This window comes from Phascolarctos cinereus, unplaced genomic scaffold (genome assembly GCF_003287225.1).
Source record: "Phascolarctos cinereus isolate Bilbo 61053 unplaced genomic scaffold, phaCin_HiC Scaffold_1;HRSCAF=81, whole genome shotgun sequence".
In the NCBI taxonomy this organism is placed as follows: Eukaryota; Metazoa; Chordata; class Mammalia; order Diprotodontia; family Phascolarctidae; genus Phascolarctos; species Phascolarctos cinereus.
This window is the reverse complement of record NW_027555514.1, coordinates 24,326,639-24,345,577: the sequence shown is the minus strand read 5'-3', so window position 1 is coordinate 24,345,577 and position 18,939 is coordinate 24,326,639. Positions and strand designations below refer to the sequence as shown.

The 18,939-nt window shown below is 40.9% G+C and overlaps 1 long non-coding RNA gene across 1 annotated transcript in view; it reads right to left on the bottom strand.

Annotated features, from left to right (window-relative positions):
* Window positions 1–5,991: 5,991 nt before the first annotated feature.
* The window catches only part of LOC144457499 (uncharacterized), a 34,017-nt gene continuing 21,069 nt past the window's right edge, over window positions 5,992–18,939 (bottom strand). Inside the window, exons 2-3 of the long non-coding RNA XR_013486846.1 lie at window positions 9,320–9,544; window positions 5,992–6,462 (exon numbers count right to left, since the gene is read on the bottom strand). This is a non-coding gene — a long non-coding RNA (uncharacterized LOC144457499). The remainder of the gene's footprint in view (window positions 6,463–9,319; window positions 9,545–18,939) is intronic.

Here is an 18,939-nt window from a genome sequence, read left to right as displayed (position 1 = left end):
CAGAAAATCTACTGAAGAACTAGGTGCTTACAATGAATACTTAACAAATAAATACTCTATTGATTTGACCCATTTAAAAGAGATGGTGATAGACCAAAGATGCTGGCCAGCTTTAGCCCTACTCACTACCCCCATCCCAATCCCTAGAGTGGTTGTACATTTCGTTGATACAATCCTACAGTCTGAAGGGGCCTTAGATCCCATCCACCTATCCCATCCACCCACCTCCCACCTTGGGCAGGCATCCACTTCACCACATTCCTGATGATGGGACACTGAGCCTCTTGCTTGAATCGCTCAGCTCTAAATGTGCAGTCAGAGGGATTCCATTCTCTTTTATCTAAAACATGCAGATGGGTGGTGGTGTTTTTCTAATAGCACTTTCTGCTATAATTTGCAGCATCCCCTCAGCTGTAGCCTATTAAGTAGGGATTGCTGCCTCGCAAATGAAAAGATATTATGGATGCTAAAACTAATAACCCCACTTTCAGTCTGAATTCCTATTACTTAATTTTATTCATCTCATGATTATATTTAATATATTTCCATATATTAATTACGCTCTGGCCGATGTGCTAAAATCCTTGCAGCCAAGTTCATTATATGTTTTGATGGAAAGGCACTTAAAACTAAATGGTCATTTTGCGCTTACCTTTCCAAAATAGATTTATAATGACCATTAAGGACCCTTTTCTAAATAGGCTGTGATTTTTAAATTGTAAATGATTTTTATTTTATGGCCCACAAAAAATAAGCACATTGCTATTTGTATTGGAACTATAGGGGGAAAATCTCACCTGAATATTCATGCCTTGGGAGCAGACTAAGTTAAGGCTCCTTATCTCTTTGGCAAAGACTTTGAAAGAGTGTTTTTGCCCCACCCCAGGGACAGCTTCTGACCCTGAATATTACTGGGGGCGGGGGGGGGGGGGGGGACATAGAACACTCTGAGCATTGCATAAATGACTGAGTTAGCAAAAAATATTTAATATAAGAAGCAACCAAGTCCCACACTACTATGAGCTCATTCCCTGCCCACCACACTCATTCCAGTAAATGCAGAGGTCTGTGTCCCAGGGTACTTAGATTTGACCCCTCCTTATGAGGATGGCATTCCTCTGCCCCCAACACCTTAAGCCAGGTCCTATTGTGGGTTACTTGACCTAGATACAGTCTGTAGTATTAGCCCCAGGCTGAAAAATGCCTAGGTATAGCCCTGGGCTTCTGAGTTTGCCCAAAGTTGTACCTTACTAGGTGCACACAGTGTATAATTCAGATTAAACACCATTTCACTGCTCTCTTCTCATCCCCAACACCAAATACAATGTACTATACGTCACAGCTGCTTAAGAAGGATTGTGATTGAATTCCCCTCCTATTCCTCCACTTTGGCTATCAACACTGCCTGATTGGGAAAGCCTCCCTTCTCCCTACCATAACTACTTTAACTTGCTGCCAGGCAGACCATTTGAAATCCAGTGGCTATATGGTACAGCAGAGAGAGAGACAGAGAGACAGAGACAGAGAGAAGAGAAGAGAAGAGAAGAGAAGAGAAGAGAAGAGAAGAGAAGAGAAGAGAAGAGAAGAGAAGAGAAGAGAAGAGAAGAGAAGAGAAGAGAAGAGAAGAGAAGAGAAGAGGGAAATGGAAAGAGGAAGAGGAGAGAGAACATTGAATCTGGATCCAGAGATTCTAGTCTCAAATCAGGGTCTGCCATTTACTAGCTATCTAACCTTGGACAAGTCTCTAGATTTGCTTGGCCTCAGTTTCCACATCTGTAAAATGGAAATTATAATGTCCCATCTATCTGGGGTGGGGGGAAGGGAGCTATTGAAAGAGTTTGAGCTGAGGAGTAAATTATCTGCTTAGATTATGCATAAAGACTCCAATCTAATCCGATAAGCATTTATCAAACTCTTACTATATGTAAGGCACTGTGTTAGTGTTAGAGATAGAGGAACAAAATTAAAAAGCAATTTCCTAATGATCTTACATTCTACCACAGGATGCAATATTTAAACAGGTAAACATAGACATGCTAATTTGAAGGAAAGAGTGCTAACAACTAGGGGACTTCCTGTAATAGAAGACAAAGCAGCAAGTGTATTGCAGGTGTGGAGGACAGACTGCAAAGGCATAAAGACAGAAGACGCAATGCCATATTCTGGCAATGGCAGATAGATCAGTTTGGCTGGACATTAAGTTCTTGATGTGAAATGTCTTGAAAGATTAGATGGAGACAAACTGTGAAGGGCTTTAAATGCTATGCCCCGCTGAGGAGATGATATTTTATCCTAGGCACAAGGAAGAGACACTGAAGATCTGACTTTTTTTGCCCCAGAAGACCCTTCATCAATGGAGTGACATGATAAGAGTTCTATGTTAGGAAGAAGATTTGGGCAGCTTTATGGAAGATGAATTGGAGAGCGGAGAGACTGAGATCCCAGAAAGCAAACAGAAGACTCTAGCAAGAAGCAATCAGGGCCTAAACTTGGCTTCGTCAATAGAAAGAGAAAATGGATGATTTATCATGGAGGTAGAGTCACTTGGAGGTGAGGAAGAGGGAAGCATTAAGGATAACTTGGATGTCAGACCTGAGTAACTGGAAAGGTAGTGTTACTCTTGACATAAATAGGAATGTTTGGAGGAAGGATAGATTTTTAGTGGGGAAGATGAGTCTAGCAGCATCAGTAAAGATGGAGAGAAAGTGGGAGAGAACCTGGGGAGGGGATGGAGAGTGGAGATGGGACATTAGAACTGTCTTCAGGAATTTGAAGGGTTGTCTTGTACAAAGAGAAATTATCTTTATTCTGCTTGGCCCCAGAAAGCAGGATTATGAACAATGAATTACAGTTTCAAAGAAGCAAATTTAGGCGCAAGGTCAAGAAGAAGTTGTTGACGATTAGAACTTTCTCAGAGTGGAATCAGCTTCCTTGGCAGGTAGTGAATTCTTCCGCATTGGAAATCCTCAATGAATTCTGGGTGATCTCTAACTAGAAATGTTATAAGCGGGGATCACTATATGAGAGGAAGCTCAGGAAAGTGAGGGGGAAAACCACCTGAGTGGAATAAGAAGACCCCAGCTCTACTTCTTCCTATCTGTATAACCTTGGACAAATCACACCTCCCCCCACTTTGGGCCTGTTTCCTCAGCTGTAAAATGAGGGTAATTGGACTGGATGTCCTCTGAGGCTCTGTGCTATTTCTAATTCTTTAATTTTAAATCATCACTGTTAACTGGAAGCACCAACTGGCAGCCTTAATCAATGGCTCTGGAACCAGTTTTCATAGTCCCTCCCTTGGGAAAGAAGAAAAATGTAATTATCAACATGGAATCCTGAACAATGTAAGACATAATGGGCTATGAGATCATTTAATTCATCACGGGTCTTACTGCACAGAGGACCCTGGACTATGTTCTAAGATCCTTTGTCCATGCTAACACAATGGCACATTTCTTTCCCTCGAGAGGGCTCCAATTGTTTTCATTGTTAAGATACCTTTCCTGAAATTAAGCCTACACTTTCCTTCCCTGTCCTATTACTTTTGGCAGCATCCTCTCTAAATAATAGGTTCACATTTGCCACACTTTCAGCTCCAAGGAAGTGCTGGCTCACAGATCACTTGTTTTCACCAGGGACTCAAAGGGAAGGGCAGAATTGGAGAAGATGAAATGGGGGGGGGGGTGGACTAGCAATGTTGTCTTGCATTTGCTATCTGGGCTCATCTGTTAGAGCTAAGAAAAAGCAAATTCAGTTTCCCATCCCATGAAACTCCCAGGGAATTCTCCAAATGTAGTAATACAGGATGTGACGTGGGCTCTCCTGATCTCTGGAAAGGGCAGCTCAATTTTGTAACTTCCCAGAAGAATTGACTTGAATTGTTCTTTACTGTTTGGGAACCAGCCTTTTTTTAAAAAAAATATAACAAAGTTTACAAATGACCACAATATTCATCCTGTGGATTAGGCAGTATTTGTAGGTTAATTAACAGCGGGGAAGACGCCTCTCCATTACAGTTGTTTCCTGACCTTCAATAAAGATTCCAAAAGTCCCAGAAAGAGCATGGAATTTTTGACCATTCAAAGTCCTGGTATTGTCTCTTTCTTCTACAACCAGCCCACTATACCTAACTGTCCCCAGACCAGACCAGATTTCATTTCTCATGCAGCCACTCACCTTAGCTTTCTTGTCAACACCCTCACCCCCATACATCACTCTGGGTGCAGTAATGAAACCAATAGTATCATTGCTTCTAGAAAGAATGCCAGCTGATTATCTTATGAATCAACTCACCATCCTTGTGAGTCGCCAAGCATTCTCTTCTCTGGCTACCAATACAATAAGTGTTATCTTAGTTTGAATGTAAGCTCCTTGAGAGCAAGGCTTTTCGGTCTTAGTTTTACCTTTATGACCTTTTAGATCCCTCAAGAATAGTGGAATCTAGTATCTGATACCCTTCAGCCAATTTTGCTACTACAAAGCTGTAGTCTGCCATAGAATATCATGTGTAAAAATGTGCCTGCTCCCTCTTCCTCATATTTTGTCAATGATACCCTTAAGACAGTTTAACATTATTCTTGTAAAGTTTTTTTTAAGCAATGAGAAAGAAAACTTATGGATTGGTAGTTATTGATACCTTCTTAATCTCCTTCTCCCCCACCCACCCAGTGGCAATGCCCCTGATTCCAATACCCTTTTGACTGTCTTAAGAATTAATTCCTCAATAATCTCAATCTTGTTTTACTTCCAGCACAAGGCTTTTCCTGTATCTACCTACTGCAGTCTCCTAATGGTCTTTTCTAGTCTTCCTGTAGCACATTTGGGGCAGAATCATTACAGTCTACATGTCATTGGCACCTAATTGGCACTATATTCATATAGCACCATCTTCTGCATGAACCCTTTCTGATACTCCCACATGCTAGCACCCTCCTCCCAAATTACATTTGATTTTACATTTATGCTATATGCATTTGTATACATGTGTACACATACTATGTGAAGTATATGTACATATATTTTCTATTGCATGTGTTTGTATGTACCTGTATGTACTACATAATACACGTGCACATATTAACACATGTTTGTGTACTGTGTATGCATGTATATTTGTGCGCATATGTATGTTCAGATATGCTTATATATACATATATATACACATACATATATGTATGTTTATGTTTGTTGTCTCCTCCATTTAAATGCAAACCTTAAGAATAGGGAATTTTTTTAACTAGTATCCCCAAGTGCCTAGTACAGTGCCTGGCACATAGTAGGCACTTAATACTTGATTGATTGATTGATCTGGGGTCTGAATTTCAGGCCAATATCTCTCTCATCAGATTTATTTGTTGAAATGCCTTACTTTCAGGTGTTTAAAACAATGCAATAAGAGTCCCTCCGTAGCTCCTCAGTGAATGATTGCTGGGTCCTGAGAAATTCTTCATAAATAACACATTGATGATTTAAGCATAAAAGAATCTGGCTCTTCTGAATTAAATTTCCCTGGAATGCACCTGAGTTTCAAGATGAAATGGCAAAGTGCTAGGCCAAGACGTTCTCTGATTTTTCTTGAATAAGTGTGCCCATGGTTTGAAACCCATGATGAACCCCAAATAACAGCTGGATTTAGTTACTGTTGATTATTACTCATTTTACATACCCGAGAATTCCTGACCATCCTCTAAATGGAACCTTTTTTTAAAGCCTCTCTTTGATCTGACCCGTAAGCGATTGTTCAAGAGATACACCCAACAGGAAGAAAGCCACAAAACTAGAGACAGATGCTTTCCTGATGAGCTATTTTGGGCACCTACAAGATGATAATGAGAAGTCGCTAAAGGGTAATGTTATCTTTGAGTTGTAGCATCCGCCTCCTTCTTCTTTTAAAAATTAACAGTGCAGTGCAGTTTAAATGAAATCTAGGTACTCTCAGAATCTAAAACAGCCTTGGACATGGAAGAGAGAGATACAAATTGGTCTGTCCGCAGATGATTTATTTCATTTGAATACAATTTGTTTCAAAGTCCAAGTAATGAGATGCACTCATCCTCAAAAGTCACAAATCCATGAATTCTCCAAACTGTCAACTCAAAACTCTGGAGTTTCCTGATAAAGAGAAAAGAATACTGGGGAGGAGGTTCAAAAATAACACGATTAAAATGTCTGTATCATAATGGAAAGGGTATTGTTGGAGGGGGAGGGAGAATGAGTTGTCTTCAAATAAACACAAATATTGTCTACATAGGTAGATGTTTCACCAATAGAACTTTAGGAAATAATCAAGAAGTCCAGGACATTGAAAGGAGGGAAAGACCAGCAAAGAAGTCAAGAATGGGCTAGGTGTGGAGGAGGGCACATGCGTCATCCCTACTGCTGGTGGATCGCTTGACTTCCAGAGTTCTGTAGGTCCCGAAGGCCATTTGCAGCAACCCCAGGAATGAGGGGCCTTCAGGTTGCCTAGAGAAAAGAAAAGTCATCCAGGTCAGAAACAGAGGAGTTTGAAGCTTCCATGCCTAGGTCCATGACTGGCCTAAGTGAAACAGGGAAGCACAGCCTCAAAAAAAAAATGGAATTCAGAAATAATGAATTAAAAGGAGCTGGCAGTAAGTGCACTTTCTTTGACTATTAGAGCCTAAGTCAGTCAAAACTTTGCCTCCTCACAATTATATGTTCCCTATAAACTAAGAGATTTTAAACCTGCTGAGGGCAGGGGTTGAGCCATCTTTCTCCTGCTGCAGCCTCAGTACTTTACATAGTGCCCTGTAGATAACAACAGCATTTATGAAGTGCTTTCCAAGTTTCTATCATGTCATTTGAGCTTCAGAAGCACCCTGTGAGTGGGTATCGTGGGTGGTATTATCGGTATTATTTTATAGATGATAAATCTGAGAAGCCACCCAGCTCGTGAATGGTCTGTGGTGGGATATTAACCCAGAGTTTTCTGAAATCCAGCACTGTGTTTTGTCTACTTCATCAGTATATGCTAGATGCTTGGATTAGTCAGATTGCAAGGAGGTATTCGTATCACATGGGAGTGTGTGGGTACTGTCTGTCTCCATGATAAGAAATATGAAGGCTGAATGGAAAGACCACTCTTCTCTACTGAAAAGGAAGAGCTGTGTTCCAGCAGTTGGTCTACCATTGGCCAACTCTACCAACAGCAACAATAGCGTACATTTATATAGTGCTTTAAGACGTGAGAAGTATTATACATCTGTTATACATACATACATATATATATATAAAATAATATATATATATATATATATATATATATATAATATATATATGGTATATTTTATCCTCATAACAACCCTGGGAGGTAGATACTATTATTATCTCCATTTTACAAATGAGGAAACTGAAGCCAACAGAGGTTAAATGACTTGGCCCAAAGTCACACAGCTAATAAGTGTCTGACGCCTGATTTGAACTGAGGTTTTCCTGACATCAGGTCCAGTGCTCTATCCACTGGGCCTCCTTGCCTCCTAACCCTAGAAGAGACCTTAGAGATGACCAAATCTAACACCTTCATTTTACAGATGAGGAAACTGAGGCACAGAGATGTTAAATGCCTTGCCTGGGGTCACAAAACTAGCAATTATCTGAGGCAGGATTTGAACTCTGGGCTTCCTGACTCTTAGTCCAGTGACTTATCCACAGGTGTCAAACTCCAGCTGATTAGGGGTGGGGAACCAGATTAAAACGGGATTGGGAAACATTTCACCAAATAAATAAAAATGCAGTACAACATGGAAAATGTTTGCAATTTTCTAAGTCACTATGTGGCCTTTGGGGATTCAGCACCACTGCGAGTCTGTGCCCTGTTGTTCCTCGTGGATAGATCTGAAAGCACACAGGTTTCCTTCTAAGAATTATTGGCTTAGGACTCATGGCCAGGTTATCAAGTTAGCAAAATGTTCCCTCTACGTTTGGAATGACTCACTGATTTGTTTCTGCAACCGATCTGTTTAGGCCCCTAGGTGGCGCCATAGGGTACAGAGCGCTGAGCTTGGAATCAGTTCAGACCTCAGTTCAAATACGGCCTCAGACACTTACTAGCCACGTGACTCTGAGCAAGTCACTTAACCCTGTTTGCCTCAGTTTCCTCATCTGTAAAATAAACGAAAAAATGGCTAACCACTCCAGTGTTTCTGCCAAGAACATCTCAAATGGGGTAACAAAGAGACAGAAACGATTGGAAAAAAACAATGAACGACAAGTAGGTGCCAGATCCCATTAGTTGAACATTGATGAGTTGTGTGACTGTCATTTAATCTCTGGATTCCTCCGTTTTCTTATCTGCAGGCAGGGATATTACGACCTACCTCAGAAGGTTCTTGTGAGACTCAAAAGAAATAATTTATATAAAAAACTGTGTAAATTACAAAGCGCCATATAAATTTCAGATAATATTTGTAATAGCAATAATAATAATAACTAACATGTATATAGGACCTACTATTTGCCAGGCACTGAGCTAAGAACTTTTTTTGAAGGGGCAGCTAGGGGGCACAGTGGATAGAGCACCAGCCCTGAAGTCAGGAGGACCTGAGTTCAAATCCAGCCTCAAACCAAACACTTAACACTTACTAGCTGTGTGACCCTGGGCAAATCACTTAACCCGATTACCTAAAAAAAAAAAAAAAGTTAAGAACTTTTTTTTTAAGTGAGGCAATTGGGGTTAAGTGACTTGCCTAAGTTCACACAGCTAGTACATGTCAAGTGTTTGGTCTGAGGCCGGATTTGAAGTCAGGTCCGGTGCTCTATCCACTGTGCCACCTCACTGCCCCAAAAAAGAACTTTTTTACAAGTATTATATCATTTTATCCTCACAACAACTCTGTTGTTGTGTTGTTATCATCCTGATTTTACAGAGAAGGAAGCTGAGGCAGACAGAGGTTAAGTGACTTTACCCACAGTCTCACAGCTAGTAAGCGTCTGTAGTCAGCCTTGAACTCAGATCTTCTTGACTCCAAGTCTAACATTCTATTCATTGTACCACCTAGCAGCTTGTAGTAAAAAAAATAATAATAATGTGTAGAATCTGTTTTGGGGTCTTTAGATGAAAAGGTAATTAGAGACATAAAGTGTTTCTCTTATGACTAGCTATGTTGACATTTTTTATTGTAGAATTATGACACAGAGGGAAGAACATTTATTTATTAGATGCTTATCATGTGCCAGGCATTATGGTAAGCTGTGGGAGTACAAATTATTGTTCATTCTAAGAGGAGCAATGATATCATGGCTGATATGTTGACTTGTGTATGAGTTGAAGTGAGACAGAGTTACATAGAGTCATTAGCCTTACTCTCTCTTCCTGAGTCATCGAAGTCCAGCGGCAAGACAAGGTCCAGGGTGCAGTGGATGACCTTGGAATCCTCCATGGCTGACCAAGCCCTAAGCACTCCACAGCGCCGACATCAGTCACCTTCACGGCCATTGGAACATATCACTCCTATTCTCCAAATCTGCTGGGGGAAATCTTCACATGCTTAGGGTAGGCATCCTCCTAACTCGTTGATGGGTTTGTGACCTGAGTACAAATACAACCAGAAGGAAAGAAAAGATCTCAGAAAGAAGTGAAATTGTGAATGTGACCAGCATGGGAACTCATTCTGAAAACTGAAGTTTTGGAAGGAATAGATCAGAGGAAGGGATGGCAGAGGCTGAGCGATCATCAGCTGCAAGACATCCCATGGGTCATGGTAGAGCAAGAAGTATGCAGAGTTGGGAGCAGAGCCTATAAAAGAACATGGAGTGGGGTGAAAAGAACCCTAGCTTTGGAGCTGAGACGTGTTTGAGTCTGTGCCTCAGCCATTTACCAGTTTGTGTGACCCTGGAAAAGTCGATTTCCCCTTTATAGGTCCAGTTTCCTGACCCAATCCTCTTTCTGTGTGAGGTCCCATCATGGGCCCCAGAGTCACAAAACTAGTTAAGGACGGAGCTCTTCCCACTTCTCGAGGATTACCATTTCCCCGTCTGTCAGTGTTTAAGTGATCAAGTGCCATGGCTGTATAAAGAAGCCTCTGCATGGCAACCTTGCCTGTGAATTACAACCTAAGCGATTAAAGATGCTGAAAACAGCTTGAGCATTAAGGGGAAAAGACAAACCACCACTCCCCTCCCCACTTCCACGCTCTGCTGAGTGGACAAAAACACATCATCTCAGCCACTAACTTCACCACTTAATTATAAAGAGAGCCACAACTTAATTAAAGGGAGAAAGAAGTGAACTAGCTAAAATAGGAGACTTTTGCTCTAGGAAAATAACAACTCTGCTGCCTCTCTTTAACCATAATCAAGTTCATGTGACCTAGCAATGGAGGTTCTGGTCTGACTGCTCTCATCGGACACAACCTGTCTCCTGACAGGTTTTTTTCCCCCCCTAATTCTTACAGGTTGATTCAGGCCTTTTAAATATACCCAACTCCACCAGGTCTGGCTATAAATATTTGAACAGAGGAGTGAGAGGCTTTATGTGTTGAATAAATCATAAAAATCAGAGCCTGAGCAGCTCTAGGGCCTTTCACAACGGGACAATCTTTGTTATGCCAGGGCTTACAGCCTTTTGCTCCTCTCCCGGATTGTTTCGTGGTGCCAGCTTAGAAAACAAAGGCAGCCTGTTTCTGTTGTGATCCTTAATGACTTCAATAGGATTAGTCTTTAGCCCTCAAATGGAGAGCACGAGGAACTTCAATCATCTCTTTATGGGGCCAAGGAATCAACCATTTCTTCATTGATCAAAATAAAGAATGTGATCCTTGACCAGCCAATGAGCCTGGGTAAATCGAGTGTTCTCTTCATGATGACGAGGGATACTTCATGGGAAAGAAGAGCAGTGCTGCTAAGTGGTGTTAATAAGCCTTCCCACTCCCACTAACTTTGTGTTTATTTATATTTGTTCTTTTTATATATTTTCATATTTATTCTGTATGATTTTTACCTACATCTGCATCTCCCCCACTAGGAAAATAAACTCCCTGCAAGTAGGAATTGTTTCATTTATTGCATTTTTATCCCCATGCTCAAATATAAAAACGTATATAAAAGTACACAAAAATCTCTGTATTTGTAGCCCCAAGCCCCCCACCTCCCCATATAGCCACCTCAAGCCTCCTACTCTGGGCACTCCCAAATTGTCAGATAACCCACTGGCCATGACCCCCAACCATTACAGTACCACAACAAACATGTTTCCTGACAATCAAGTGTCTGGAATCAAGTTGAAGCCTTCTGCTGGTTTTGCTTACTTCACCCTGCATACAAGTCCTTCTAGGCTTCTCTGAAACCATTCTTTTCATCATTTCTTATAACACAATAGTATGACATGATACGTATATCTCATGAGTCATTCGTACATTCTCTAATTGATAGGCACCTCTTCCTTAATTTCTAATTCTTTGCCATCATAAAAAGAGCTGCTATATTTTTGTGCAGATAGGTCCTCTTTCTCTTTCTTTTATCTCTTTGGGGTATAGACTTATGAGCACTATCACCAGGTCAAAGGGCATACATGGTTCCAAATTGCTTTCCACAATGGCTAGACCAGTTCACAGCTCTACCCAGGATGCATTAATGTAACTGTTTCCTCCAGCCCCTCCAGCATTTGTCAGAAATGGTGTTCTGATGGATGTGAGGTAGAACTTCAGAAGAGTTTTAATTTTTATTTCTTTTATTATTAGTGATTCAGAGTATTTTTAATATAGCTATTGATAGCTTAGTTTCATCCTTTTAAAAGTGTCTATGTTCTTTAACCATTTATCAATTGGGTAATCTCCTATTATAATAGGAGAGACAACATGCGAACAACCTTGTACATACCAGATGTGGGAGCTAACAGGGTAGGAACCCAGGTATTCTTCTGCAGAAGATAGGACCTTGCGAATGTGAATTCACTTCTCCCTGCCTCAGTTTCCCTACCTATATAATTAGAGAGTTGAACTCAATGGTGCCTTAGGTTCCTTCAGGCTTTAAATCTATAATTTACTATAATACTATAATAAATGCTATAATACCATAATAAAACTATAATTTACTAATCCAGGACCTATTAGAATGCTAGATAAAACCCATTTTTATAGGTGTTGGCCAAGGATGGACTTATAAATGTTTAATAGTAGCTGGATCTCTGGAGGAAAACAATGTAGAATCACCCACTTGTCTGTTAAATTTTCATTATTGACATTTTCTCCATCATTTTCTTATTTCTAGATAATGAACAAAACAATAACCAAGCCCTCATTTGTCAAGGTTGCAGATTTCCAAGGCATTTATACCTGAGCACACTGACAAGCTATGCTTTGAGCTAGCCTGCCTCCTTGAGGATTTTCAGCCTTAACCCATGAAGACACATTGGCTCAATTTTCTTTGACCTCTTAGACCTAGAACCTTGGCTTGCTCTTGGAAGCTCTGGCTCCCTCAGTTAGGTCAATGATATCCCCTAGGTGACAAGCCCTCTGACTCCTGGCTGGCCACCAGGCTTTCACTTACTTCAAAAGGTTACTTTTTTTTTTTTTAAAGTATCACTTGCTGTCTAACTTTGCCTTAGTGAGACAACCACATGGTACAGAGGGAAGAAGGCTGAAAGACGTGAAGCCAAGACTTGAGTTCAAATCCTAATTCTATCATTTATTCTGTCTATGTGACCTTGGGTAACTTTCCGTTGTTTTCATCTCTCCACAGCTAAGGCAAATAGTAGGTGGAGTATTGGCCTTGGAGTCAAGAATTTGGTGGTGGTGTCATTCAGTCATTTTTAGTTGTGTCCTACTCTTCATCACCCCCTTTGGGGTTTTCTTGGCAGAGACACTGGAGAGATTGCCATTTTCTTCTCCAGCTCATTTTACAGATGAGGAAACTGAGGCAAACAGAGTGAAGTGACTTGCCCAGGATCATAGAGCTAATAAGTGTCTGAGGCTACCTAGCTGCCTAGAGTGAAGAATACTGAATTCAAATCCTGTTTCTGGTACTCACCAGCTCTATGAACCTGCTAGACAAACTACTTAACCTTTCTCAGCCTCAGTTTCCTTATCTGTCAGGCAAGTAGATGGTACTGCCAGAAACCAGGAAGACTTAAGTTCAAATCTTGCCTCAGAACACTTACTTGCTATATGACCCTGAGCAAGTCACTTAACATCTGTTTGCCTCAGTTTCCTCAACTATGAAGTGGAAATAGTTATACTACTACCTCCCAGGATTGTTGTAAGGATCAAGCAAGATAACATTTGTAACGTTCTTAGTACAGTGCCTGGCACTAAAAAATGTTTGTTCTCTTCCTCATCTGTAAAATTAGGGTAATAATTAACATATACCCTCCCAGGGTTGTTGTTAGGAATGAATGAGATAGCAGGTGCAGCCCTCTGCAAACCTTAAAGTGCTATATGAATGCTAGCTATTGTTGTTACGCCCAATAGTGGGGAGATGGGACCAGGTGACCTCTAGCGTCTCTTCCAACTTTAGAATTTTTATGCCTCTGCTAAGTGACACATACACATACTTTACGCACACCATCTTAAGCTTACCCTTTTCTTGGGGGGGAACATGGGGTGGGGCAATCAGGGTTAAGTGACTTGCCCAGAGTCACACAGCTAGTGAGTGTTATGCGTCTGAGGCTGGATTTGAACTCAGGTCCTCCTTACTCCGGGGCCGGTGCTCTATCCACTGTGCCACCTAGCTGCCCCAATGCACACCATCTTATTTGAATGTCACAGTAACTATATCATTAGCCCCATTTTACAGATGAGAAAGCTGAGGCTCAGAGAGATAGGCACACACATCCAGTAAGGTACAGAGCTAGGATTTGAATCCCTATGTTCCTGGCTCAAAGGCCAACTATCCCTTTGATAATTAGACAGTTCTGGCTTCAACTCCAAACTTCACATACCTATTCCTCACCTGGTATTGCTTCTTCTCAATGTTGAAAGGCAGAAGGAGGAAATTGCCATGTCCAGCCCTCACCCTGCGAGTTCAGCCCATCAACCTGATATCAACAGAAATGGGTCCACTCCCAGCACCCTTTGGGGGAGCAGGATGGCCTTACAGGGAGGTGACCACCATTTACTCTGCCCATCATGAAGCTGTTCAATGATTTTCCCCCATCTTTAATCAGATCAGCTCCTTTTGTAAAAAAACTATTTCTTTGGTGGATTTGAACCACTATACATGAACCAAATGCTTGTGCCATTATCTGCTATTACTCTTCAAGGAAGAGAGCAAGATCAAAGGTACCCTGAGTAATATGGTTGCTCTGCGTCTGCCCAGCCTCAGGATCTGAGCAGTCTGTTCATGCCATCCCTACTGGGGTTCTAGGTCTGTTTCATGGTGTTCCCAAACTCTTCCTTATGTTGTCAGTTCTCAGTAGGTCATGAGTCTCTAGAGGAAGCTCCTTGGAGAACATCCAAGCCAACCCCTTCTTTTTATCTTTTGACTGTCCCTTTTCTATAAAAGACCCAAGCCCGTGAAGTCGTTTTGAGGCAGTGGGGGGCAGAAGGGCCACGTGATGAACACGGAATCAGGAGAACACAGTGACAACCTGGGTGACCTTGAGCAAATCACTGAAATGCCTGGGCCTTTGTTTCCTCATCTGAGAAGTGAGGGGGTTGGGCTGGATCATCTCTAAGGATTCTTCCAGACCTTCCTCTATTGAGGCCTTCATGTTGTTATTCAGCCTTCATTTTCAAAGAAGACCCCAGTGACATCACAGGGTGATTCTTGACCCACACACGAGCTGGGGATGCAAGATGTCGTCAGCCTTTCCTCCAGAGTCATTGAAGTCCAGTGGCAGGACAAAAGTCAGGACGGCCCAGGATGCAATGAATGCCTTTGGCCTTCAATGTCTGCCCAAGCTCTAAGCGCTCCATAGCACCTGCTTCAGCCACCTTCACGGCCATTGGAACAAATTGTTCTCATCCACCCATTCCACCTGGGGAAAATCTTCACTTGTTTGGGATAGCTACCCCCTCACTCCCTGATAGGTTTGACGAGTTACCCTCAGCCTGGTTCACCCGTCTGCTGAGAGGGTTTTACCAGGTTGTGGCCACTGGGCGTGCTACAGCTTCTTGGAGTTACAGGTGAGAGTCAGGTGATGGGTGGACATCAGGGGTGGATGAGCAGCCCTTCCCTGCAAACTACCTTATATTTACTGTGTATATATTTATATGTGTTCGCTTTACAGTTATGCTATATATTTGATATTTATGCTATATTTTTTCAGTGAATAAGGATTTATTTTCACCTTTTCAACTATTACATTGGGAAAGAGAAAAAGAAAAACAAAACCCTTGTAAATATATGTGTGGTCCAGTAAAGCCAACTGCCATCTTGGCCATGTCCAGTGATACATATTTCATTGTGCATATTGAATCTGCTCAGGTAGTGAGCAATGTTTTTCCTTTATATGGACTTAAACTTCAAAAATCTTGCAAATAGAGCTTGCTTTCTTTTTTGTACTGGTATGGCCAATGCCTGGTATGCAATAGATGCTTCAAAATACTAATCTGTTGATCAAACCATTAATCTTGATAACTAGAAGCCAAGCTAAGTTATTCCTACCTGTGGAGAAGTAGGAGGGCTATCAGTGCCCTCTAGAATTCTGCACCATGGAGCAAAGCCCCAGTTTCCATAGCCTGGTTCTATCTCTGCCTGGTGAAGTACAATTTTACATAATATGTGTTTAATAAATGTTTGATTAATTGAATTGAATTGAAAGTTCGGTCAAAAGACTCAACACTTTCACCCAGTAAATGCTTGGCTTCTTCCCTGTCTTCTAAAAGGAGAGGACAATACATTATCTCATGCTTCTACCTGTAATTCCAAACTTTTCAAGTGAGCTCCTGGTCCATCTGCTAAGCTTGATTCAGGCATCTGGTGCTGCCACCAAGGAACATTGCCAAGACCTGGCAGGCTGCCAGTTACTCTTCCCTGGGTAGCTTGCTTTGCATTTTTTCTCCAGTTCATCAGCACACCTGTGAGAGTGAAGCATGACGGACACGGTTACCTTGCAAAGGGCCAGCAGTTATTTTACAAAATGGGCAGGGGGAGCAGGGGACAGAAAACTCCAACCTGAAAAAGATAACTTTATGCTTATTAAACTTCAGCTAAGATATTTCTAATTTATCTTATTCCTCTCTTGATGAAGATTACTGTCCGGTAGGTGCAGGGGCATTCAAAAGCCTGGACCTGAAATCGGACAGTTGTGGATTCTGTAAGACAGCTGTTACCAGTTCCTAGAGATCCCTCCAACTCCATGATTCCACTACTCAATTAGTGAATCAGTCAACAATCATTGTGCCAGTACTCTGGGCCAGGTACCAAGGCAGGAACTAGGAATACAAAAACAAAAATTAAGCAGCTCCTGACTTTGAGTGACTAATTCTTCAGGATGCCGCTGCCTACACTAAAGGAAATTATGAACAGAGAGCTGTATTTCTGATTCATTGACTTTCTCTTCACCATAAAATAAGGTGCATCAGACAATCACAGAGTTTGAGTTTTGGAAGGGACCTCAGGAATTTCACAGTCCAACCCATATACAAAAGTAATCCTCACTCATAAGTGACCATCCCACCTCTGTTTGGAGACCGCCAAGGAAAAGACATCACCTACCTCCTGAGACAGGTCACTCCACATTATTTTTTTTTAATTTCAGAGTTTCTAATTTTTTCCTCTGAGGACTACTTCAGCTGTGTTGCATAGATCTGAATATGACATCTCATTGTTATCATCATCTTTAAAATAATTTTTCCATGATTTAACCTTTGCACGACTATGTATTTAGAATGCTTTTAGTCTCCATTTTGACCAGTATCTTTTTCTTAGGTTTACTTGACTAATAACCGTTTTTACTATGTTATTATCTATATTGTTTATTGTTTCTGCATTTTTATGCTCATTTATGATGACTTTATGCCCTGGTATATGATCAGTTTTTGTCAAGGAATGATGTGATGTTGAGAAATTAAAATGTTCTTTAATATTGCCATCCAGAAATTACCAAACACCTTTCAAATATAATTTTTCCAAAAATCTTTTCAGCTTTACATTTTCCTTCTTGGTTCTCTTTCTATTAGATTTATTTAGCTCTAAAAAGGGAATATTAAATATTCCTACTATTATTGTATTACTACCAATATCTTTTTTATAAATCACTTAGCTCCTCCTTTGAGAACTTAGATATTACTTCATTTCAGAAATATATATATATTTAATAATTACATTGCTTCATTGTCTGCAGTGTTTTGAATAAAGTCATTGTTTGTCACTCTTTCAATCACTACAGCAGGGGGCAGCTAGGTGGCGTAGTGCATAGAGCTCCAGCCTTGGAGTCAGGAGGACCTGAGTTCAAATGTGGCTTCAGACACTTGACACTTAACTAGCTGTGTGACCCTGGGCAAGTCACTTAACCCTAATTGCCTCACCAAAAAGCAAAAAACAAACAAACAATCAATCAATTACTACAGCAAACTTTCTCAACTTGTCGTAATGCCCAATCCCAACTCTTCTCATTCATTTTTATTATTTTTGTACTTATGAATTTGATTGTTTTCATTTTGTCTAACAAAAAGCTTCACTTTTTGGGTTTTTTTTAAACTAGTCAGCCAAAACCTGGAAACTTTATTAGTAGTAATGGTTATTCACATGTGAAGCTCAAATAAACGAGATTGGGGTAAGAAACCAGGTTTGAAATAGGATGACGGTTAAGAGGCTTTAGACAGTGGGCTTCCTGTAGGTCGGCTGTTTAACATTCTGAATAGCTCTTGTCTATGCTCAGTTTACAACACCCTTTCCCTGTGCACATGCACACATTCAAACGTACACAGACACACATACACAGACACACACACGCATGCATACACATACACACATGCACACATACACATATACATACACACATACACATGCATGCACACATACACACAAGCACACACATGCATACACACATGCACACACATACACACATGCACACACATACACATACACACATACACACACATACACACATACACATACAAACATGCACACCTATACATACACACATACACATGCATGCACACATACACACAAGCACACACATGCATACACACATGCACACACATACACACATGCACACACATACACATACACACATACACACATATACACACATACACATACAAACATGCACACATAACATACACACATACACATGCATGCACACATACACACAAGCACACACATGCATACACACATGCGCACACATACACACATGCACACACATACACACATACACACACATACACATACAAACATGCACACCTATACATACACACATACACATGCATGCACACATACACACAAGCACACACATGCATACACACATACACACATGCACACACATACACATACACACATACACACATATACACACATACACATACAAACATGCACACATACACATACACACATACACATGCATGCACACATACACACAAGCACACACATGCATACACACATGCGCACACATACACACATGCACACACATACACGTACACGTACACACATGCACACACATGCACATACATACACATACACACGCACACACACACACACGCACACACACATACACACATACACACATACACATACACACATACACACACACATACACACACACACACACACCAAATCAAATTTATTCATGTGATTAATGCAGGAAAATCTCAGCATTCAAATCCAAGAGCATCCTCCACCATATTTCATTGCTTGTATCATATATCCCAAGTTTTCCTTTTCGTTCATTTAAAATGAAAAAAAAAATGCAATCAGTTCAAACTAAATTTAGCTCACATTAATAATGAGGAAGCATCTTGTATGTATTAAGCACTTAGTACACCTTTGTTGGTTTGGATGTAATTGAACTTGGAGTTGCAGAAACTTACTATCTTATTTCCAAGG